The following is a 25,471-nucleotide window of genomic DNA, read 5'->3' as shown; positions in this document are numbered from 1 at the left end:
CCTGCAACCACAACTTCATGTGCTGAGGTCGATAAATTGACTTCCATGCAGCTTATTAGGTGGGGCTTTTTCAGATGTGACCTTATTAAAACCTGGAGTCCTCTCTGGATGATGGCAATCCCATGACTGTTTCCTGAAGTATAGGGGAGGGTGTTGTTGCAGTGTCCTTGACAAAATATCTTTCTTCCCCAGAATATCTGCCAAGAGAGGCATGGGCCACTCATTCACTGAGCTTTAGACATTACTACAGCATGTTGCTGAGTGAACAGATTCTTCTGAGGGGCATCAAAGGCAGATACTGGCCTCATGCTAGTGTAAGGGCTAAGGCTCTTCCCTGAATGGGTAGTTGTGTACTACACTTGATTACGTTGTTTTGTTGGTGAGGTTCCTGTTTGTCAGTAAAAAAAACAACCTAGCTTTCTCAAGCCAGCTGTTATATCATTTCTTAACCTCAGACTTTTTCCTTCCCTGTTTCTGACCTATTAGTTCATTTTTGTAGTGCTTCAGAGCTACTTCCTTGTCTCCTCTTGAACTTCCTACCCCCATTCTTCATGTACTTGGCCACATACCAGCATTGAAACGCCTGTGTGCTCAGATGGGAGTTTAAAACTACTGTGAGATATTTAATATGTGGAAGATGAGACTGGCTTGCCACAGACACACAGGAAGGAGAAGGGAGCAATCCAGCATCCCAGGCTGAGGTGTGCTCTTCTCTCCTCTGCCTCTTAGCCTCCTGAGAAAGTCGAAAGTTTCTGCTAGAGCATCAGGTCTCTGCTCTTGCTTATCTTCAAGTGTTCTTTCCTGGCTCTTTTCATCCTTGCTCAGAGCATCTTGGGTGGCACAAAGTGGAGAACAGGCCTTTGTTCCTGGTACAGGCTCTTTTGTCAGGAGGGAGAGAGGAGCACTGTGGTTTGGGCACTGTCCCTGGCTTTGGCTCCCCTGTTCAGATGCTCTGCTGTCTGCAGAACGGGGCTGCTGCAGCCCACAGGGCTGGGGGATGTGGCTGCTTACAGACTGCAAAGCGCTCGGCAGCGGGAGAAAGGAAGCCTGTGGATCGACAGCTGCAGAGCTGCCCCTGCCCTGCAGTAGCAAAGTGGAATTGGCACCTTGGGCTTTGCTGGGAAACAAGAGGGCGAGAGCTAATAAAAGATCAGTTTCTAATCTTCTGTTTTGGGGGAAATGCTGAGCAGCAGCAGAAGTGCTGGAGCTGCTGATCTACAGATTGCTGTGGCTTGGCTTAGTCTCGTTTCACATTATAATGATTTTCTATGAGCTTGTGTGTGTGTGTTTGTGTTAATGAAGGCTTTGGTTCAGTACAAGCTGTTACCACTGGACTACAATTTCTTGTTTTTTCTCACAAGTAAGTGAATTTTCTCAATGTCCTACCTCTCTGTATGCACACACATGCACATGTGCGTGCATTTGGGGATTGTTCAGGATGGAAAGTGCAGTGGAAATGTAAAATACTATAATTATGTGCAGTGTTCATTTCTATTTTTGCTCTGCAGTCAGCTTGGCAAGGGGAACTGTGTCTGGGCAGTCTCATATCTGATCTGATCTATTTGTCTGTGCTTTTTTGCATTGTGGTTTACACAGCCCTGCAATTGAAACCTTTAAGATTACCTAAAGATGAAATGAGAGTGTTCTTCCACTGAGATTTGTAAAGGCCATTTCTTCTAGTGCAAAATAATGGGCCTAAATGAGTTGACAGTGCTCCTTTTAAATCCAGCACGGGGTTCCTGAGGGGGCAGGGGCGAGGACGTAATGTATAGGTCTTACAGGAATAAAGGCAGTGTTTTGTGCTCCCCTGCGGCTCTGCAGCAGTAGCTCACTGACTGACCCTATTAGCAGAGCTGTGCTGTCAGCGCAGGCCGGTCTGCTGTGTGCACGGGGAGCTGAGCTCAACAAATAGCACCGACTTAGGGGTTCCCACAGGGCTACGGCAGAGGCTGCCACACGGGGCAAGGAGGGGATGCTCCCTCATAGCTCAGTTGTAAAATAGCTGAGTCTCTCCTTCTCTCTGGTTCATTTGAAGGTGCAGCTGTGGAAGTGACAGGTCTGAGGAGTTCCAGTGCAGGCAGTGCCTTGCAGCGCTGTAGAAGAGCAGGTGGGGGTACCAGAGGGGTGCCTTTCTCTCTGAGCCACAGCTGAGCCCATGCACCAGCATTGCTCTTGAAGAAGCTGCAAGGAGTACTGGAAACTCTTATGGACGAGAGGTAGAGACGAGGTCTTGATCAATTGATTGTTAAAGATCCCACTCCACTTCTCACGAGATGAGGGGACAATAACCTCAGTGTCCTGGCCAAATTCCAGTTCATTACTTTCTGCCTGTCTAAAATTTCCCCTTTCCCTCCCCCTGCCGTTTATCCTGGAGAAGTTATCATTTGCTTCCTTTCCTAATGACTCACGGGTAATGCTGCTGGCACACAACTGATGCTTTATTTCATCCTGGTGATGAGGGAGTGATCCCTGTGGTTTGGGGTCTTTGGGCTGGAAGAGGTGCTATGGAAACACAAAGATGTTTGGAGTGTACACATATATACAAAGGCACTGTTGGCTACTGCTCCCTTCAGCAGCCGTTTCGGAACAGGTAAACAGGTTTTCCAGCTGCATCTTCCAGCTGAATCCAAATCACAAACGTGTGTGCGACTTCAGTGTGTGTGTGTGCGCAAGCCTGTGTCTTCCCCCCCTCCCCTTTCGTCTTGGAACAAGAAGAATGTGTCAAGCCCTCTGGCTGCAATCCAGGACTCTCCGTGGAACTATAAATCGACCCGTCAGGGAGGGGGAAAGAGATTAACGTTGGCCGTCTTCATTAGTGAGTCCCCAGAGGAAACCGGGTCTGCCATGAGCCGTGAATGAGACCAGCTGAGAGAGGAGGGGGAGAGCTTGCGGTTTTTATCACTGCCTCCAGAGACCCTGGAGGAGTGGAGGAAAAGAGTGTGATAGGGATGGGAGGATGTAAAATGAAGGAAGCTGGAGCTTTCCAGCACATTGCTCGCTCCCTCATTGGCGGGCAGGTAGCTGTTTGCTGCTCCTCCGCGCCAATCCCTGACCTGTGAGCCCATGTGTGTGGCTGGAGTACTTGGCATGCTAATTGGGAGCAGAGAGGAGCGAGCCCAGTGGCAGTGCAATGCCCTGCCATGCTAAACAAGTGCCAGTAATTGCATTCAAGGTACTTTCATTATGTCAGATTTTTCACAGAACCAGAAAAGTGCATTTATCACGAGCAGCATAATTCTTCCTGGGCATTGCTTTGGGGGGTGTGTGTGCTTAATTCCCTGCCCCCTCTGCCTCACAGAAAGATGAAAGTAAATTTTGCCTTTTTTAATTCTCAGTTGCACACAGATTTTTACCAATAGCTTCTTTGAGCTTCAAACAACAATCTCTTTCTTCCTTCGTAGTGTTTATTGTGTATGTTTTCACCGCAGGCTCATACAAACACATGCATGCACTAATGCACATGTGTGCTAATTGTTGTTTTTCCAGGCTGACAGAGGATATGGAGGCTGCAACTGCAGCTGGTAACATTTCGGGATCCATCCCTTGTAAAGTCCCTGAGAGCCTGGATTCTGGTGATGCTCCTACCAGTAAAATCTGGTTTAAGCTGGTAGTTGTCTCCCCCCCCCTGCTTCTTGCAGTGAGTGACGCAGGCTCAACAGCTCCAGATAGTGATGCTCTTTTTTCACCGAGCAGGCATCACACGTCGTGGCAACACCAGCTATGCATGCACACTGTGCTACCAGGGTGCCTAGCTGTGACCTGAGGGGACCAGGGAGAGGGAGGCTTCCTGTCTGTGCCCATGTGGTCTGTGTCACCTCTGCAGCATGACAAGGGAACCAATTAGTGTCAGTTGTGGTGGCAGTTCTTACTGATGGGGACACAGACCTGGCTAAGATGTGAACTGAGGCATCGTACATCTTCTCACTTTGCCTCCCTGTGGGTCTCTGGGGTGGGGAAGTCACACTTGGGAGCAAGGGAGCTCCTGGGAAATACAGCCAGTGCCTGCAGCCACTCCAGTTTCTGGAGGTGCAAGTGACCTTTGCAGTTGGTTGGAGTTACCAATCTGCATGGCAGAAATCTCTGCTAAAACTTACTGTTCTCTTCTCCCTGTTCTCTTACTGTTGTCTTTTTGCTCTCTTGCTGTTTTCCCCTTAGACATCTGACTGCCCTCAATACCAGCACAGGTTCCCTTGTTTGCTTTACCTTGATATCCAGTCCTTTGTAAAATATGGTGCAAGGCTTAGCTTTTGCTTTCACACATGCCACCAGAGCTTAGGCACCTTTGGTGTGGAATTTGTCAGCTTCTTGAAACTGCTTCTTAACTAGCCTTTGCAACACAACTGTGACTTGTACTTCTAGTTAGTTAGTATTTACTAAGTTAAGTGGTGCTCCTTGGTAATAAGTAATGCCATGTTTCTGATATTGATAGATTTTTTTTAAAATATTTTTTTAGGACCAACCCATAGCCTATAGTCCCTAGCTTCAGGTGTTCACAGGCAGAACTGGACAAACAGACAATGGTTCAAATAGAAATGTGGACAGGAGAGCAGAAAGCTGGAGCAGAGGAGCTGCTGTTTACACGAAAGGAGAGCACTCCTGGTGCTAAAAATTGGTATTTCAGGTGAGTCAGCCCCAGACTTTGTCTAAAAGCCAGGAATCCTGCTGCTTCCTAGTTCCCTTTTACAGCTCTCACTGTTCCCGGCTGAGGAGCACACACTGATGTTTTGCCATACCTTGGAAGGAGCAGAAATAAATGATGATGAGTAGAAGGGTGACTGCACTATGGTGTGTGGTAACACACCACCAGCTACAGTGTCGCTAATGATCAAGCTGATGGATGAGTTCTTTACTCCATGGTCTGGAGGGAAGAAGCCACCTTTGCTGACACCCACCTCTGAGCAGTGTGAGGGCTCTGCATCAAGAATAGTATGTCACCTGCAGGAGCAAAATCCTGCTTTTCCTTGTGCAGCTGGATGCCCTTTGGAAAGCTCCGGTTCAAGCCTGATCCTCCTTAGCTTGTGGTATGGCCTGAGGTGTTTCAATCTGCTGCCAGCTGAGATAGAGGTCTCTGCTCCTGTGGGACCTCTGTCCTGGTGGAAGAGTGGAGGAGGCACAAGGGGAATGCAGCCTGCTGTGGGGGGAAAGTGTTGCAGTAGATTAAAGCAGCTGCTGAGGGACTCCTCCAGTGAAGCTTGAAATCAGATTGTTTGACAGACATCGTGTTAGAAGCACCTGGCTGGTTCTGTTTGCCCCACAGCTCCCTGCCTCAGAGAGAAAACAAGGATTTTCACTGCTCCAGAATTGCTTTACTCTTTCCTCCTCTCTTCCTTTGCTATGCCCCAGAGGGTAGATTGCCTGCCTGCAGTGAGCCACGGGTGTCTGCTGGAGGTGGAGGGTGGTAGAAGGGTTTGGGAACCCCTCACCCCAATGGCATCCCCTTGTCTGAGAGATGGAGAGCTTATGGAGACATGGGTTGGTTTAGTGTGATTTTATTTTTTTCCCAGCTCTGATTTTTGTTCTGCCTCATTTGCATATTGTGGTTTTTTTTCCAAGCCTCTGCATCTCCTTTTTGCTTTTTTTTTTTAAATTATCTTCTCTCTGCTAAAGATTGCTCCCTAACTCTCAAATGTCCCTCCCCCGCCTCACTCCCCCCCCATCCCCCCCTGCATTTTTCTTTCATCCTTTGTTCTTGATTGCTTGTGCCCGGGAGCAAAGAAAGGAAAAGGAAAGGATACCATCTTTCTGTGAAATACAGGAGAGAGAAATAGGCAGGCAGGCAAAGTTGTCAGCCTGACAGAGTGAGATTGAATCCATCTCAGGAGCACATTGCACACCTTGAACACGGGATTGACCTTCTCCATTATGCTTGCCATGCCATGTCATGTGGCTCTGGTCCTGCTAGCCCTGGATAGGACTGCCCTGCAGAAATGTTGCTTTTGGCATCTGCTGCCCCAGAGGGTAAAAACCTGCCAGCTGTGTCTGTGCTGGTTGCTAACAGGGTCCCGTGCATGGTCTGCTCCTGCCCCTGGTCCTGCTGTGACTCTGCTGTGTCTTTCTCGTGCAGGAGTGTAGGGGTAATCATCTGAAATGTGTGTGCACGCTGGCTGATGCATCACATCTTCTCTCTCCTTCCATCTCCTCTCCCCCTGCATCAGCAGCGCTGCCATAATCTCTCAAAATCAACAGGCCATTACAGTCTGATGTAACTCAATGAGTACTCTGAGACAGAAATCCTGCAGTGTACTTAAAAACCCTAATGCAGAAACACAGCACTGTCTTGCATTCTCCTTCCACCTCGTTTCCTGGTTTCTAATGTAAAAGGAGCATTGTTTCTATGTCTGCACATAGGGTTTTTTAGCAAAGCTTGGCTTCAACCAGTTTTTTATTCCCTTTCAACTCTCAGAATCTCAAATATAGAAGATTTTCTGATCTTCCCCCCCCTCCAAACATCTCAATTTTTCATTACCTTTTAGGAGCAATGACTTCCAGCCTGTGCCTTGGGAGAGTGGAGGTCACAGAGGTCTCACAGAGGCCGTCAGTTTCAGCTGCCTTTGCCTGTCTGGCCTGTCCCTCAGCAGTGGAACGTGCACTTTTGTTGATCAGACCCCATGGATGGGCTGTTCAGATAAAGATGGGCCATGCTGGGTTTTGCACAGCAGAAGTGTCATTCCCTAGAAGAGCTTTATGTTAAATGTAGCCTTATATTTCAATCCTCCTTCTTAGTCCCCTCCCCTGAGTTTTTGATGTAAGCCACATTTCTGCCCTAGAGAAATCTTGATCTTTAATCCTTATTGGGGAGGGGCATCTACTTTCCTGATATTTGTAGGTTATTCCTTGTAGAAATTCAAGTTATTCCTGTTTCTTGTAGGACTCTTATGCATCTGAGACCTAAGTTGCAGGCTGATGCAGTGGGGTAGCACAAACTTCAATGTCAAACATCACAGAGATGGATTTTTCATTATTTCGGTTACATAAGATAAACATAAAAGATGGATGAAAATGAATGAGGTGTTGGCAGGATAGACCATGTCTACTGTCAGTGGTTCTTCCAAGCCTCTTACTGTGGCATCTTGCTGGATCATCATTGCATGGGTGTCATGGTTCATGTGTTGCTCCATGGTTTGCTTTATGCCCATGGTGAAGTGGCAGAGACAATGCCCCACTGCTGGACCACTGACCCATTGAGTCTGATAGCCTGCCTTGGGCACTGGAGCTGGCTGTGAGGCCAGAGCCCACACCAGGTGTCCTCGGAAAGTGAAGAACTACTCCAGTGTGGGTAATTTGGAGCAATGATCCTAAGAGAGAAGCTGCTTCTTATGCCTCTGTCAGTTGGCTTTCATACACTTGGAAATGTGAGGGTCTGCACTAGTTTAAAACTGATTTTGTGCCTGATACCACTGTGGATATTTTTGTTATCTTTGCAAAAGTCTAATTGAATTAAGATACTGGCCAGCCTGTCTTCTGGACTGTCAAAGGAACTCCATGTACTTCTATCCTGTGGCTGCAGAGACTGCAATTTGGCAAGACCTCCTCCTCCTGGGTGGTGCCTGCATCTAAGAAATTTCACTTGTCCTCCATGTCCAAATATCCAGGGAGCCTCCTGCCAGAACTGCAGGCGCTGAAGAGAAAAATGCAGGATCCCTCTGTTCATACTTACCCCATCTATCCAGCTAATGTGCTTTACAGCTTATCATCTACTGGTTCCAATCAAAGCATTACAGCTGCTCGAGCAGCTTGAGCTTCCCTTTTCCTTTACTTTCTCTTCACACCATACCTTGCACTCCTTTGGAGACAGCAGCTTATTTTCTGGCTTGCTATAAGATCTCTTTTCTGGTACAAAAAGCTCCTGTACAGCTGTGTGACTTTGGAAGGCACTTGCTGACCATTTTGTCATTTCTCTCTCATGTGTCTCATTTTATCTGAAAACACTCCATTTCCCCTCTCTTTGCTCCTCTTAGTGTTTCTCTTCTCCTTGCATTGAAGACATGAGCACTTGAGCCAGTTGGGGATATTGATTAAATGTGGGGGGTTTTTTCTCTTTTGGAAAGTGTTAGTTTAAACACTAGTAAGTGTCTGTCTAAGATGCAGCATTTCATACAAGTTTCAGAGGGAAAGGAATGTGGTGTTGTCTGGCTGCCCAGAATATCCCCTAGCCTGCCAGCACAAAGGCTTTCCTCTGAGCTAGAGCAAAGCCTTTGCTCCTGGATGGGATAGGGTGGTGGGCAGAGAGGTTTTTTCATAGCTCTTTTATGAAACAGATGCTGATTCCCAGTGACACCCAGAGACAGCAAGTGGGGAAATGGCTTTGGAAACTGGCTTTCTCACCAGCAGCCAGGATCCTGCTGTGAGGATGTCGAGAAGAAGCTTCTCCATAAGACTCCTTCATGCTGTTCTATGAGGAGTGGGAGGAGAAGCTTGTTTTGGTTTGTGTTTTGTTTCCTTAAAGCTTTGAAAAGGTGTGTCACCTGCTGCAGTGTAACTAAGGCATTCTTACGTGTGTTTGACTTTGAAAGCTGGTTTGTTGTAAGTTGTTTCTGGAAAATGCCTTCAAAAGATGTTGGAAGGTGAAAGGGCAGGATTGGGTGTCAAGTTATGAACCAGGTACTTATTGGTATGATGCACTGTACAGTTGTTTCTCAAGCTGCAGGTTTGTATTAAGTGGTCCTGGCAGTGGTGTGGCTGCAGTATCATTTAGAACATGTGCAGTTCAGGAAAGGGGAGAAGATAGGCCATCCCACTGGAAGGAAGGTGGATGAGGACTCAACTTGCTGTGGTTCAAACCAAGCCTGTATCTGCTGATGATGTTGTTTAGCTTCTCTGCACCTCCAGAAGAAGATGTGCTGGAGAGCTTCCCCTTGTAAGCTCTGGCTGTGAGGAAGGCAGGAATTAGGCTTGAACCCCTTCTGACTGAGCTGGGGGAAGGGAACAAGATGGAAGAACCTGAATGAAAGCAGGCTTGCACTTACTCGGTGCTGTTCACCATTTGGAGTTGAAATCTATGGCCCGGAGATGGAGCAATATTGGCATTTGGCTTGCAGGGGTCAGGTTGTTCTTGAGGGCATGGCTTTGTGATAGGCTGGTGTAGATCGAGATCAGCACAGTTACCGAATGGAATGGTCCCGGTTGTCTCCCGCATTCCTTGTTACTGCTGCAAGTATGCTGTGGCAAAGTAGCCAAGTAAAGACAGCGTTTTTCAGCCAGATCTGGTTAGGGGAATGTGCTGGGGGAAGAGAGGCAGGAGGGGCTTCTTTGCTCCCTCGGCAGAAGAAGCAGAAGAAGACTTGGATTGTCTTGACGTGTTATCTGACAACTTGTTTTCAGCTCATTTAGCTAACTTGTCTGCTTCCTGCCGTTGCCCTCTCCTGTTATCCCCATTTAATAGTACTTCCCAGCTTTATGAGGGTGTGATAAGGCTATTGCAGGCTGAGAAGTGATCCGATGAAACGCGTGTATGTGTATACATGTGCGAGAGGGAGAGAGAACTAAGAATAATTTCTGCTGTCAAAACCTCTGCGGGGCAAGAAACGGCATTGGCAAGGGCTGCTGACAGGTGGGAACGGGATGCCTTGGCACGGTCAGGTCCGTGCAGAGCTTTCCAACCCTGCCGGCCCCTTGTGTTGTGCTGACTGTGCGTGACTCAGCCGAGCACTCGCCTCGGTGGCATTTCGCAGTTTGTCTGTAACACAATAGCACTGGAGCGCTGCCGCCCATCAATTCTGAAACTAAAGGGGGTGGCAGCAATGGGCAGAAACCTATTGATTGCTCTGTAAATCAGAGGGCTAAAGGAAAAAGCCCGATTCCCAGGAAAATTGCAGGTCTCTCACCTGCTGCAGGCAGAAGAGTCTTTCTGCCACCTCTTCTGGGCATGTGCAATATTAATGCTTAACTCTCTAGTGTACAGGGACCACTGATAGTCGCGAGTCTAAGATCAGTGTTAGTTCTTTCCATGGTCTGTGCAGGCAAATGATGGGATTTCAGCAGGGCTGGATTAGTTCAGATAATGGTGCTAGAGGGTTCGCCCTTGCTTATAAAGGAATCCTAAAGAGAAATGGGATAAGTGAACTATTGGAGCTCGTGTGAGCTGGTGTAGGAGAGACAGAACTTGATGCCTCTGCTTTTTTGATTGATGCCTGTTTTTGCAGCAGAAAACAAAGATCTGTGACATAGAATTATCCCTCTTGCTTTTGCCAGCAGTGGGTTCTGCCCCAGAGATGCCTGGCTTTGGGAATGGTAAACCGGAGAATTTAGCTGGTGTCGTGTCTGTGAAAGGAAACAGCTCCAGGAAGAGCAAAGGTGTTGCTCAGAGGTGGGATGTGACTGGGTTAATGTGGGACAGAGACAAATGTCAATGCCACGGCAGAAGAATGCATGCAGTGGAGTTAGAGATTTGGGGGAGATGATGAATTGCTGGGCAGAAGATGGACAGATGGAAAGAGATTTTGGAAGAGGTCCCAAAATTGCCCCATTTGGGAGAGTCATCGTTCTGCTCATCAGGCATATGTTTTGGGCATGGGCCAGGGGAGTTTTCAACAGAATCAAAATCACAATCTCAGCTTTCTTTTCTTTAAAAAAACACCAAAAAATAAAACAAAACAAAAACCCAACAAAAAAAAAAACCCAAAAAAACAAAAAACAAAAACCAAAAACAAAAAAAAAAACAAAAACAAAAACAAAAACAAAAAAACAAAAAAAAAAAACAAAAAACCAAAAAAAAACAAAACCAAAAACCTGGGTGGGAAAAGAAAGAAAGAAATAAAAACCCCGTCAACCAAAAAAAATTCATGAGACCAGACTCTTTATTTTGGGGTCATTCATTGAGAAGCTTTTTAGAAATAAATAAAAATCTGTTTACTGTTAATATCTCTTAGTTTCTTATGCAAGTATAAAACAGGAGTTTCACATAGATTCAGGACAGATGTAGAGGTAACTTGGGAAAAGTGGAATGACAGGAAATTATGTTGGTCACAACTGAAATGTTCAGCACAACTGAAGCACTTGAGCTAGTGAACCTTTTTTACAGCACATGTTGCTCCTGTGCCACAGACTGTTAATTTTCTCTTACCCGGAGCAGATGGAGAAAACCTCTGGGGATGGAATTTTTCTCTTGTGACTGGAGAAAAGTCTCTGTGCACTCTGGAGAGAGAAGAGTCACAGCTCTTGCTTTCCTTTGTCTGGACTAGCAGGAAAGCTCCATGAGGATCATGGCTATACTGGATCCATGTTTGCTTAAGGTGCTGAGGGATGCTGAGGTCAGACAAGCTTCCTCTGCTGCAGTGGGGAACTGCTATAATAACTGCTCTTTCTGCTGTTATGGGCCACACAAGGATGAGATATTTATTAGGCTAATGAGCAAATTATAATTCAAAGCTTTAGGATGAACAAAAAAAGAAATGTATGTTAGCTCCCAACTGGTAATGGTTGTAGGATCAGAGTCACAGAATTCTTGAATTTCTAAGTTTTCCCGAGTGACCAGTGCTTGGATGAGATGCAGCTATATATGAGTATGTGGTTATATTCTTAAAGGTAGAAATGTATGTATGCATCATGGTCATAATACAGAAAATGAGGAAAAAAGCAACCTTACCTCATTTCCTGCCTTTTAAAATGTCAATTCCCATTCATAAAGCACAAAGAAAGGGATATTTTTCTTCTCCATACTAAAAGAAAATGCATAAATCTTTGGTCATGCATTTAAATGCAACTGAGTTTGGTTTGTGGTGCAGAGGTCTAAGTGTGCATTAGGACATGACCTGCCTAGTGTACCTGTTTTGTATCACCTCTGTACACAGAGAGGAGGTTTTGTGTAGATTGTATTGACCTGCTATCCAAAGGCAGTTTTGGATTGCAGTTTATCTGGGCTGGATTCAAATCCTCAAGGAGAAATACTCTTTAATCATTCAAGCTGGATGCTGCCCGAGTTTTGGAATCTTGCAAATATGTTGGCATTTATGTAATAAACACAAACTTTAAGAATGTTTCTTTTCCTTGAGGAACTCTTGACTTCATAAGCTTTTATTGTGAGCTGGTTGTTAGGGCTGAGAATTTGCCACTGACTCCCTCTCCCCACCCCAAAACAAACAAATAAATAGAACCATATGTAGTTGACTTCATCCTCCAAACAGGCTCTTTGGCTACTTCCCTATGAAATCAGCAGGGGTTTTTTTTCCTTCAAGTTTTGAGACATGCCAGACCACTGAGGCTGTGGGGAGAAGGACGATGTTAGCCCTAGTGATGACTCTTAAGTCAGCTGTCAGCTCAGTCCGAAGTATCGGTCATTTTCCCATTGCTAAAGTCACTGCAGCATGTTTCTCTTGCCTTGTTCCCAGTGTGAAATGAGTTACTGTAGCAAAAGGGTTTTAAAGACATTCTTTGTTGTTTGGGTTGAGGCTTTTTTTTTGGTGGTTGTTGGGTTGTTTTTTTTTTGTTTTTTTTTTTTTTTTGGGTCCAAAATAGAAACATTTAATCATCTTTTTAATCATAGCTTCAATGTACAGCCAAACAACACTTTTTTTTTTCCCCAGTGGCTGGTTTTGGTTTAGGCTTGACATAAATCTATTTGAATTGGTCAGTGCTGTGATCCAGTTCAGACTATGAAGTGGCCCAGGTACACATCAGCCTGATTCTGCATTTTATTCCGTGCAATACTACCGACTTGCCATGTGGCCTTTGCTCAGTCACTTGTAAATTTATCTTCTATTTCCATTATCTCTGAAATCAGAGTAGCTCCTGCTTGTTTAATATAGTTGATATTGGCAGAAGAATCTTAATATTAGAGGAGAGGGAACACACCTGGTGACCTAGCAGAATTAGGATGAAGAGCATGAAGGGGCAGAAAGGGAGCAGTGACAGAAAAAAGGGGAAGTTTAGACTGAGAGGTACTGGCAGGAGGCCAGTGTTGAGCTGCAGGAATGGGAAGAATTATTCAAAAAGTGAGAGGAAAGGAGATGCTGCAGATCAAAGAAGGAAAGGAAGTGGAGCGCAAATGGAAGCAGTGATTTGGAGAAAGGTGGGTTAAGTCAAGGAGTTGGAAGAAAGCAAAGGGATGGAATAAGGAAAAGGGTTTGTTCAGTTCACTTAGCTTTGTAGATTATCTGATTTGTACTTTTCAGACATTACCCTTATGCTTCTAAACTTAGGACAAAATGTGGCTTGGATTTTTTTTTAAAGCATCTGAATCTAGATTATCACATTAAACAATTTGGAGTAGGAAGATCTCTAAAGTTTGCTCTTCGAGGTCACAATGGTGTCTGATAGCACCCTCCTTTCCCTAGAACATAAGGGAGGATTAGGTTTTATTTTCCTCAAACTATTGTGTTAATAGCTTGGCACAGTCCCCTGCCAATTTGTCCTGCTGGCTTTCAAATTATTGTCCTGTGTTGTAGAGGACAGCTTCTAACATGTAAAGCATTTAAAACATCAACAAAAAGTAGCTACAAAAAGTTTGTTGTCTGAGGATTTTTTGTCTTCCTTTCCTGTTTAGAGCATAATGTGCCTGATTTAAAACTGTGCCCAATAAAGCCTTTAGCTTTGTTTGATTGTTCTCAGTGGTGGTTGTTCCCTTTTCCCTGCTGCCAAGTCTGTGTGTGAGGAAGGGCTGGTGAGGAGAAGGGATGCAGCAGGGATGGTTTGTGATGACTTGTTTTGGGAAATAAGAGCGGGATGGCCCATGCAGGGTTGAAACAGGGGTGGGGGGCTGGGGAGTGCTGCTGTTCCTATTGTTCTGCCAGACTGCATGATTCAGCCACAAAGCAGCTGGTTCTCAAAATTGATGCTTAAAACTCCCCATTAAAAAAAAATGGTTTAAAATATAATGAAGCACAATAAAAAACATTAAGACTGATACTTTGAAACTACCTGAAGGCAGATGGAGCACTTGAAAATTCTCACAGTAAAAATATTTCTATTTTTCTCTCAATGAAACAGTATGGTAAATTGTAACCTTAGGTCTTGAATAAGCTTCTGCAGTGACTAATTAGGCAGTGGAAAAGCAGAGAAATCACCTCACCTCTGACCGCAGCACTAGTTAAGAAAGTTGTGGAAAATATAGGCAACCACTGCAATCCTGAATTGTAAGAAGAGGTGGAGATGGAGCAGCTGCCTGCCCCAGGGCTCTGGTAGGTGCTGCATTGAGTAGCAGCACCCATAACCACTCCTGCTAAGATTAATAAGGAGGAGAGACTTGTTCCTTAATGCACAATTGTCACTCATGGGAGCCATGGGAGGCCTGCTGGATATCCTGGTGTGGCCCATCACCACTGGCACAGGATGGGGCAGGTGCCCTGCCCTGTCAGTGGCATTGGAGGACACAGGGGACTGTGGTGTCCTGGGTGGGATGGACCAAAGGTGCTGCCAGATGTAGCAGCTCCTGTGTTAAGCTTTTATCTCCTCCTTCACTGTGGGCTCGTCTCCTTCAGATGGTGACAGCACTGTGAAATCTTTCAGGAGCCACAACGTTTCCTTGAAAGTTGAGACTGCAGGGGAAGAAGTGGGGAAAAACGTTGTGTTTTTTTTCAAATCTTGTTTAGGCTTTTGTTTGCCTGTTTTCTTTCCCTCTGGAGAATGCCCAGCTCTCTGTTTCAGGCTGGTTTTTGCCTTTGAGAAATTCCTATGAAACAATCAGACGATTTGAAGGTGTGTGAGATGCTTCTGTATTTTGAGTCCTAATCACTTAGGTGAAAAAGAATAAGTAAATTATATATTGAACTGCTAACTGGTGCTGAGGCCTGGTGGTTTCCATGGCAACAGGGCTGGAAATAGCTGCCTGTGACGTCACCAGCAGGCACAGGTAGATCCGAATCCTGTCGTTGTGTTTCCTCCTGAAGAAGTGAGTGTGGCAGGCACAAACACCTTGACATTGCAATTAACATATGCAAATATCCCTGCCACCCCAGTGGTACCTGTCCATCACCAGGGTACACTGAGTTCACTGCGGGCACAGCAGAAGTATCTGGGCCCTCTTGCGGGTACTGAGGGGGACCAGATCCCCCCACCCCACACCTCTCTGCATTGGCCACACTGTGGTGCAGAGCCGCAGCGTGAGACTTTTCAGCCCCATGCCCAGGTTGAGGGGCTCAGGTGTTCTCCTCCAGTGGCTGGTGATGCCCCACTTACCCAAGCTGCTCCTCCAATTCATCCTACAGCTGCAGTATTGCATGCGAGAGGGGAGAGATTTCTAAACAGCTCGGACACCATTTCTTCTTTTTGGAGATGGATAGAAGACCCGGTAGGTTTAGGTTTGGTTGTTTTTGTTTGGTTTGGGTTTTTTTGGTAATTTGGTTGATGTAGGTTTTTATTTTGCTGTTTTCTGGAGGATTTGGCTTTATTTTCCCTTTTTCTTTTATCTTTGAGACACCAGGAATGTAAACCCTGATCTTTTCTGGCATTGCTGAAGGACAAGTGGGAGGTGTAAATGAATCTATGAATGTGAATGTTTAAAATGTTAATTAAAGGGGTGAATGTGGTGAATCTTTAACAAAGGCCTTTTCTACTTAAAATATTAATTACTTGTTGAAGTAAATACATCTTAAGCAAAACAAACAAACAACCAGTCTGATTCAGCAGAGTTATTTGATTATCCTGGCAGAATCAAGAATGGAGGTTCTGCCTGAAGCCTCTTTCACTGCACTGTAGGTACAGGAGCATCACAGTCCTGGTCCTGTGATGGGGACTGACCCACGCTGGAGCCTGGTTAGACACAGGCAAGGTGGATGTGAAGAGTAAGTTGCAGTTTAGCTGTGGAATTAAATATCCTTTAGCCAGCAGCAACCCCCCTCACCCCACTAATCTGATTACCTAGCTCCACGCATGATCAAAATCCAGTGGATGTGATACTTCCTTCCAGGTGTTTTCTGGTGTTTGCGTTCAATTTCATTTTAGCTGTCCTAAGTGATTGCATTTCCAATGTTTTCCTGAGAAGACAAGACCATATGTCTCCTGTTAAGGTGATCTGTCCTCTTTGCCCCATGCAGCAGCAGTCAGGTGGTGTTGAATGCTCAGGTGGCACTGAATGATCCTCCTCTTTTTAGTTTGTGCTTCTCAGAGCTTTGCAGGCAGTTCGGGTCCCGGCTCATTGGCCGTTGCTTAGCGAGATCTCCTCTTTAGTCTTCGTGTTTGTAAATAATTTCTGCTTCTTGATAATGCACTTGTTGCTCTTCTGCAACCTTCTATTTTGTCATGAGGTTTTTTTGAGCAGGTTTAGCCCAGAGTTAAATACTAGCTTTCTGGTATGGTTGGAACCAAAATAATTTGAGGATTGTCGGCTCTAATACAGTAAGCACATGCAGCAAGTGCAGCTGTTTGCTTCCAGCAGTGCCCACCTGTACACAGGAGTGGCTCTGTCACAACAGTCTTCTCCAAGAAATTGCATGCTGCATCTCCTGTGCCTGTGCCACTGCAATGGCTCTGAGTACCAAACGCTGGTGGTTCGGGTGTGGTGGCTGGTTCTTTCAGAAAGGGTCTCACATTGTCTCTTCCCATTGGTAAAAACAGATGCCTTCTGGACCATGGTTTACATGTAGATGTAAATGCTTATCTGTCATGCAGGCATAAAAACATGCAGAGTTTATAAGGAGAAAAATGATACGGGGCAATGCACAGGCAGTTTTACTGGGTGCTGTGGCTTGCAGAGTGTTGTTTGTAGATAGGGCACTGCACTGACTGCCTATTATGCTTCACAGGCCGTCAGTGACCTGTGGACCACAGTTTAGGTGATGCTGTTCTAGGGTCTTATCTATACTAGAAAAAGGAAGACAAATGATGCATAGTTTATCGTTTAGTTGTAAAGCTAAATGGCATTGTGGAAGGGTTTAGGGTGTTCTTTAATGTCAGGAGCTGATTCTTGCCTGTGCTGCCCTGTGTTTCTGCTGCCAGAGGTAAAATAACTGTCCTGATTTCATCAGTGTAGATGCAGATAAATGTAGTTGGAGATACAGAAGACTCCTGCCTTTATAATGTAATTCTTTTCGGAAGCATCTCCAAGTGTTACTAGCTCCAATTTCTTGCCTTAATTGACCTTGAGCCATTCACATTATTATGGCTTCCAAGGGTTTTTTTCTTCTAGCTTGGTTTTTAGACAGTGCCCCAAGAAATGAATAGATATGACTATGAGAAATATGAAGATCTCCAAACCTTACTGACAGAAGGAAAACCTTACAAGGCATTTCCACTGTCTTGAGTTAGCTGTGCTACCACTAGTGATGAGGCAGAGGAGTTTGAGATCACCTGTGGCTTGTTAGAGGCAACATCAGAATTTAGAACTGAACACCTAGTGCTCAAGGCTTTTAAACAGTCATGAGAACCTGGTCTTTGTTTAGACACCTTAGTCTTAGCTGAGCATTTAGAAGATGTTTGTCCTACTTAGACATGCAGTGACTATGTATGATATGCCTGAAGGACCACAATTAGCATTTATGTCTTAAGGTATCTGTTACTATTAACACTTGTAGTGCTCCTCACGGTTTCTAGCACCTTCTGTCTTTTATGCATGTGTCTTTCAGGAAGTGAAACCTTGGGACGAAAATCAGCGCACTTTTGTCATGTAGCCATATTGATAGGACAAGAAAGAATGGCACTGCTCAGTGTTCCCATCTGAGTAGTGAGCAAATGCATCTGTCAGGAAGGATTTAGTGATGGGTGTTAAGATAATGAGCCACAGGGAGGTAGGCTATGACTTTTCACTCTTTGCCATCTCTACTTTTCTCCTAGTTCACAAGGTCTTCAGAAAAAGGAAAAGCTGTTACTATTGCTGATTGCTCAACTCTTCCAGAGTTCTTGATCTCTGCAGATGCTGTGTGTAATACCTGCACAGTGGTATTGCTTGGGAAGGGTGAAAGCCAAGAAGATGAGGATTACCTCTTTACACCTGAGGCTTGCTCAGGTTTTGGTGGCTGCAGTCTCCAAAATTAGATTGTTTGTGTTTGGATTTAGGATGTCCTCATTTGGGCCTACTGGGGAGAAACTGCTGTTAATGCACCCTAAAGTGACCACTTTGTCTTTCCTCTGCCACAGAGCGGATGGAAGGGGAAACAGGACCTCATGCAGGGCTCAGGAGTGAGGGGTGGGTGGGAGATGATCTTCAGGGAATCAGTCTGGTGGCTGGAGGGAGTTGGGCCTCATTTAAAATGGCTGCTGCCGCATTCAAGGGGCCATTTTAAGTGCCTGTTATCCTACTTTTGCTTAGGGCTGTAATTTGAATGAATGTGAAGCCAACAGAAATGTTAGATTCCAATACAAATCTGTTCTGATTTGGGGATTCATCTGAGTCCCAACAATGTGTAAAGTACTGCGGAATGAGAGGTGATACATTGTGGAAATGCAAGATATGAATTTTATATTTATTACTGACTTGGCAGGGTGCTTTTCACATCACCATTCTGGTACAATTTTGATTAGATTTTTATGCTGAGCATGAGAGAAACACTGCTTGTGTGTACGTAATTCTCTTTCCCTATTGTGCATCCCTTTTCTGATAAGGAAGACTGTGTGCTGATGACACAGGGTTGACAGTCATTGCACTGTAACTATACAGTTCAGATAATGCCAGTAAAAACTTCCTCTGCAGTGTGGAGGATGTGTGTTGACACGGAGCAGAATGCCACTCACAGTGGGAGAAAAGGTAAGTTTCTGTCTTGCCCAACTGACCTCTGCAAGAATTTGTAAGGGTGATGGTAGCTTCTGTCATCTTGCTGGGTATGGCAGAACCTGTTCAATGGTCCTCAGTCCGTGTGTTGATCTCATTTATCATTAGTTTTTGTCTTGTAATGGATTTTGTTTACTCCCAGCATGTTCTGACTCTGAACTGGCATTGAAAGCAGGTAAAATTCATCTGCAGATGGAGTGCTGTCTGTTCTCTCACAGGTATTCATTTCCTTTAGATGGGAAAGCATCAGCATGGGAAATACCCTTTTCTGTAGACTACCTTACAGAGTTAGAGTTCTGGGGCAGAGGTAAATCTGACGTGTATATTTATATTTAGTTATTTATGCAACTCTTCTCCTTTGTATAGAGCTTTTTACAAGCACTGGTGCATGTATTTCACCTTGCTTTGTGTCAAAAGTAGTAGCGTCCCCATTTTATAGCTTAATAAAGAACTGTGTTGTGTGGTTTGAGATGGTGCAGAAAGTCTGCATTAAAACTGGGAACTAAACCCAGGCTTCTCAGATTCTTGGTTCAGTGTCCAGTACTCAGGAAGAATGAGGAAAAAGGCAGGATGATTTTTGTGCTTATTTAAAGATATATTTACATATTTTTGTGTTGAATTGGCCTGTGGAGATGAACAGCTTCATTTTTCATTAGGATAATTGTCTTGAGAAGGGGTTTAGAAGGATAAAAATGTGGGGGTTTTTTGCATCTTCACTGCAAACTGCATTGCAATTGTACTGCAGGAATGCACTGGGCTTGTGGCATTTGGTGGAATCAAGATTTGATACCGTGTGATAATGGCAGAGCAAAACATATGAACAGACGATGGCCAGCAAGTTTATTTACCACATTAAGATTACAAGTTATCACCTGGGCTATAGTAGTTTGACTCTGTGATCTTTCTTCATTGCAGTAAGTACTAAAACGTTAGCCTAGACTGTCAGCAGGTTGCTTGATTCAGTGTTACTGTGACTCAGCTGGCAAATGGTAACTTGTTAATTGTGGTAATTCAGTTGTTATTTCTGTGTTGGTAGCTCTTGAACTGATTCTGGTGGGTAACCATTGTCAATGGGTGGCAAGTGAAAGGAAAAGCCTGGGATTTACCTGAATGTAATCGCTGTTCTCTGGATAGTCTGGATAGAAGCAGTTCTGCTTGTAGAGCTGATGGCAAAAAGAAATGGGAAAAGTTTTGTCTGTGTCTATGTCACTGGCCTACTGAAATAAATCTGTCACCCTCATCTGAGCTGTGAATTTTTGTATTCAGAGTTTTGGCAGCAAATGGACAAAGCTGAAGGTGGTGTTATATAGGTTAGTATTTTATTCCCTATCCTCCCACAGTTGGAAGACCGACTCTTTGTAGAAAAGGTGGAGAACGTTCCCCTTGTTGAGAACCAAGCTGGGCTTTTGGGTAGCCACGCATCAGTCCACAGCTCCACGTTATCCAAAAGTGATGTGTAAAGTCAGGTGGCTTCAGCCTATGCAAAATGAACTTGTGATCTGTGCCCAGCCCTTGAGCTGCAGATCTTCTCCCCAAGGCCTGAAACCTTAAAATAGCCCACATTCAGGGTCTGCCTCTCCAGGAGGAAACCTTGCTTTCAGTGTAAAACCACTGGGCACTTACGCAAGGAAGTTGGCATGCAGTACGCTGGGGTGTGAGTTTATGGCTCCCCCGCTGTTCTTGACTCTTCTGTGTGGGCATTTTTCATATGCAGTTAAGAGCTGAGCTGCTTCCTCCGGCAGCGTTGAGTAAGAGTGGCTACAGCGTGAGTTGGTGTGCAGTGCCCAGTGTGCCGTCCGCTCGGAGCCCAGCTTATCGCTCCCTTCCCAGGGTGAACAAGCCCTCGGGAAATGTTTGGATTTTACAGGAGGCCGTGCAGGATCAGAGCAGCAGCAAGGTGATGGGGTGGGACTGTGGAACTGTGGGACCAGCAGGGATAGGGATGCACGTGCCATACCAGACACAGCTGGGACGTGTCAGGCTTAAGTGTGCCCCGGTCAAGGCAGGAACATCGGTGATGGCAGTGGAGAGTGCCTGTGTGGGGATGGGGACATCGTTCTGCAGAGCCAGAAGCCAGGGGAGCCTCCGGATCACGCTGGGGGCAGGTGGTACGGGTGGGACCTTGCCTCTCCCCAGCCTTTGCCCCACACTGGCCTTGGCAGAGCCCACGGGGAGGCCGACGGTGCTCGGCGGAGGAAGGAGGGGAGCAAATGCTTCCCGCGGTGGAGCAGGAGCTGGCATCTGAGCAGCCTCACCTCTGCCCCAGCGGCTCTCACCGGCCCTTCCTGGCTGCCTGCCGCCTCTCTCCAGCTGCCAGCCCCCCGCCCGCTGGCAGGCAGCGCATCCCCTGCCGGGGCTGGGAGCAGGGAGGAGAGGGCTGGGCTGCTGGGAGGACCAGCTCCCCCGGGCCCCGGCTCCGGCCCAGCAGAGCGGCGGGCTGCTCCCCGGCTCCCCGTGTCAAGCGCGTGTTTGAGCTTGTGCTAGTCTCCTGGACACCTTCCCGGTGAGTTTTCCAGAGAATGACTACAGATGAAATGCAATTAGACACAGATGGAGGGGGGTGGGGGAGGGGTGGGAGATGAGCCGAGCTTGAAAATGGGGGGAGGGGAACGATTGATTGCGAGGCCGTGAGGCAGGACCGGCATGTGCGGGAGAGATGAGTGCGAGGATCAGAGGTCCCCGCTGGGAATCGCTCGCTGGGCTGGGGCCGGGAACCTGAGGAGGTCTCTGTGCTCTCAGCTGCTGCTGCCGCCGCTGTTGTGGTTGTTGGAGAGCCAGAGGGAAGCAGCAGGCGTGTCTCGGGGATGATTAATCATGTATGGCAGCAGTGAGGAAGGAGGACGCGGTGTGCACACGGAGACCAGCACCTCCCCTAGCCCTGCGCGCCTTTGGCTCGCTGACAGCGATCTCTTCTGCTCGGAAAACCAGTCCCAGAGGAGGGCAGCCAGAGGGGGACCGTGTGTCGCCTGAGCCAAGAGACCGCTCCTTACCCACCCCATCCTCCGGGAACTTGAAGACTTGAGAAACTTAAATCTCCTGGGTCTGGAGAAGAATGAAAAATAATGTGAAAGCAGGGAGTTGAACTAGTCCAGGTGGGAGGAGAGACAGACCTGACTGAAGGTTTAATTAGTGAGGAGAATGGAAAAAATAAAAGTAGGTTTGGCAACAGCAGGCTGCAAGTGCTTCCCAGTTGGAGAGGTGGGGACAGGGCATAGACCAGTCCAGATTGTTGTTGCAGGTCTCTCTTTGCCTCAGGACTTGTCAGCAACCTCTCCTTCCACACCCTGGCAATACCTGAAGGGGAAAAAAACCCCAACAAATAAAAACATAATTTGGCTTTCTTTTGGGGAAACCATTTGGGGAAAGCATTTTGTTTTAAATCTCCAGGATCTGACTTTAATTGCTGTAAAGAAAAGCTTAAGAAATAGGAACCTGCCATTTTTTCTCCGTGTATGTGTGTATATGGGATTTTTTGCAAGGTCAGAGCCCCACACCAGGTGAGAATATCAAAAACTTCCAGAGGAGACACGGCTAAACCAGGACCACTGACAGGCCTACAACTTTTTACCAGGCTCCCCAGTCCAATGGTGATTACCTGCAGTGGTCTGCACACGCACCTTCCCCTTTTAATTTCTCCGGCAAGTAGGGGAAAGTGTCCCCTTCTCTCTACATCCCTCATCAAAGATAAGGCAGTATTCTTCCCTATAATTTATAGTCCCTTTAACCTTAAAGACGCCCCTTTCACAGTCTGTAACACTTCTTTTTGAGAGCTTTGTGCTGAAGGAAGGTGTTTGATTGTATTATCCTACCCCTATTTCCCTCTGCTCAAGATTTGCTCAGACACCTTTAACTACAGTGCTGTATTCTGTCACTGAGGTGGGATCGCTGAGCTAATTTTTGTAAGGCTGTTTGGACTACCTTTATGTTTGCCCCTGCAAGATTGCTGGAGAGTGCTATTGAATGCTTATAAACAGCTCCACATTTTCCATGTGCCACTTCCTCATGCAATGCAGAGCTGTGGCCAGAATCTGGAATGTACTAATTTATTTTCCTCCTTTTCCCCCCCGAATGTAGCTAAGTAGTATTTCACAAAGCTAAATATCATCACAAAATAAGAGAGAAGAAGGGTATAGGTTGTTCAGAGGTGGGACTGAAAATGGGTCTCTCCATATAGAGTTAAGTTTTTTATGAAATGTGTGCTGCAGAGCTACAGAAAGCAAGGCTACTGTTGGGGACATTGGAGGTACTTTGTGTGGTTGTTTTGGCATCCCTGGATTAAAAATAAAAAAGGCAGTGTAGTTTTTCAAGCAGAATTGAAGCATGTTGGTGGCATCAGAAGCTAACAAACCAAGAGCTGGAATAAATACTTAATGCTCTTCCCTGTGAGACCTCTGCTCACAGCCAGTAGTCATGGAAAACAGGACAAAACAGATGTGGATGCCCAAGCAAGTGAATAGTACTGCTTCATTCATTGCTGTTTTGAAGTGAGATGTTTCCCTCTCCTCACCAATTTACCGAGCTTCTTTTGTGTTTTCAGTGGCCTGGGACAGTGGTGGGAAGAAGGTGCTGGAAGCAGCTGGTATATTGCACCTACGCCAGCCCAGCAGGTCTGATTTTGGGATCTGGACAGGGCTCCTCTGCTGTGGAGGGGTGTCTCTGCCTTGGCTGAAGGGCCCATCTACTTGCTTTGAATGGATGGATTGAGAACAGGTGGAAGAGCAGGAGGGTGTCCAGAGGCTGGTACAACACGCTCCATGTGGAACTTTTCCTGAAATGCTTTGTCCAAGGGTGAGCAGCAAAGGGAGGGGCAGCTGCTGGTCTGTGGCACCTTCTGTGTCCACCAAGGGGCTGAGGGGAGTGAGGGTCATGCTGAGGCTTACCCCACAGTAAATGTAGTTTAAGAGAGAGGAGGAAAACCAGGGTTGAAAGGATGCAAACCAGGGACAAGAGGATGTATTTTGTTCACTCAGCTGGTGGATGGGCAGCAAGAGGGATGTGTTGCTAATTAAAGTGAACTATTGATCACATTTGGGTAGAGGTGATCCTGTGGAGGGGAGTAGCATCCACCTTTGTGCTATTGGACCATGCAGGGGTTATTCAGTCCTTTTCCAGTTTGGGGACCATTTTGGTGAGCCCTCCAGCTTTGTGCTGCCTTCCAGCAGCAGTGCTGGTGGCAGTGGCAGGGTCCTTGGCTCCTTGGGGACTGTAGCTTGCAAGAGGGGGTGGGCAGGACTCCCCCATCTCAGCTGGCACCTTGGGAGCCACCTGGTCCCCTCCCCTGCCAGGGGATGCTTTCTGACTGTGTAAGGGAGCTTTTGGAGGAGCCAGGGGCTGGCTGCCAGGCTGCCTTTAATTCCCCCAGCTGGCAAACAGGAGGCCTGTGTCGGTTGCCGGGGCAATGGCGGGAAGCTGTGTTAGTTTAATGAAGCATTGGGAAGGCTGCTGTTTATTTCAGGGGAGCGGGGGCTCTCTCGTCTGCCAGGATGCTCTGCCTGGGATGGAGGGGCAGCTGCTAAAGGACTCCTAGGCCAAGTCTGCCATTGCTCTTCCCCTCAACTGCTGCCCTCGGCCCTTCCCAGGGTACAGAGGCCAGCATCAGGGCCATCCCTCAGTACAGCATGTCTGTCTCCTCCCCTTCCACTCGAGCCCAGCATTTTCAGTGCCATGCTGTCAAACTTGTCCTCCTCCAAAAGCGCCTGCTGTTTCCCAGGGAAGACCCCCCAGTCCCACTCGTGTGTTGAGCACCCAGTGCTTGCCTTTAGGCAGGGTGCCTCCCTCCCTGGATGTCCCTTCCCGTTCATTGCCTGACAGGGGTACAGTGGTTATCTGATCGGGGTGTTGAACTTACTCCTTTATTTAAGCAAATGAAGACTTGAAGCATCAATGTCTTCATAGTAAAGGTGACCTACAAAGGAGGGAGGAGAAGAATGAAGAGGGGGGAACGGGGAAAGTGCCTTGCGTTATGCCCCTTTTCTAGTGTCTCTTTTTGATTTAAAAGGGATCTAATGGGGGGCTTGGGCTTTTTATCCTTCTTTGCTTCTTTTCTTCCCAGCGTGTTATTTCAAATACAAAAGGATTTCTGGTCTTGTTTAACCTCTAGGGGGGAGGGGGAATTCGATGCACAACTTGAGCACTAATAGGCTTATGACTATTCAGATAAAACTTCATTAACCGAGTGTTTAAAAAAATAAGCCTTATTCAGACCTGTTAAAAATCAAGAGAGTGTAAATGGGTGTGAACAAACAAATACTAGATGGAGAGGTTGTCTGAAAGTTCAGTAAGCCGTGTCCATTTAATAAAAGGCTAAGAAAAAGCCTCAGGCCACAGACCGATGAATTTTCACACAAAAAAAGGTGAAATAAGACTATTGTCTTGCAAAGGGAAGAAAAAGGCCTTTTCATATGTGAAAAGAGAGATGTATTTGGTAAAGATACACAAACAGAAATGCACCTGATTTTTTTTTTCCTTTTCTCCCCTCCCCCCCTTTTTCTGGTTCCCGTTTAAAATACCGTGTAAACAAATGCTGTCCTGCACGATGCTTCCTGAGCTGGTGTGGCAGAGCATTCCCTTGTCCTGCAGGGGCAGCTTTCCACACCGGCCCTTGCAGGACCGAGTGCCCCTGTCCCCAAGCGCAGTGGCATCAGGTGTGCCCGTGCCCAGGGCGGCAGTGTCGCTGCTGGCGGGGGTTTGCAGGCTGCTGTGGCAGCCCCGCCGTGCGGCCGGAGCACACGGAGCCGTCTCTGGGCTGAAGCCCACATCAGCCCGAACTCCCGGACGCCCTGTTGCTAGCCCGCCTCTGCGGCCCGTTGCTCCCTGTATGTGCCCTGTGGACGG

The 25,471-nt window shown here is 46.6% G+C and overlaps 1 protein-coding gene across 3 annotated transcripts in view; it reads left to right on the top strand.

Annotated features, from left to right (window-relative positions):
• The window catches only part of TCF20 (transcription factor 20), a 129,020-nt gene that overhangs the window by 22,905 nt on the left and 80,644 nt on the right, over window positions 1-25,471 (top strand). Inside the window, exon 1 of one of the 3 annotated variants that reach the window (XM_063154662.1) lies at window positions 2,101-2,216. The exons of the other annotated variants lie outside the window; for them this stretch is intronic. The gene's annotated coding sequence lies outside the window, so the exon portion shown is untranslated. Of the gene's footprint in view, window positions 1-2,100; window positions 2,217-25,471 lie in introns of those variants that run through there. 3 annotated transcript variants of the gene reach the window in all.

This window comes from Melospiza melodia, chromosome 4 (assembly GCF_035770615.1).
Source record: "Melospiza melodia melodia isolate bMelMel2 chromosome 4, bMelMel2.pri, whole genome shotgun sequence".
Lineage (NCBI taxonomy): Eukaryota > Metazoa > Chordata > Aves > Passeriformes > Passerellidae > Melospiza > Melospiza melodia.
Note: the sequence above shows the minus strand (reverse complement) of the source record. Positions and strands in the feature narration are given on the sequence as shown.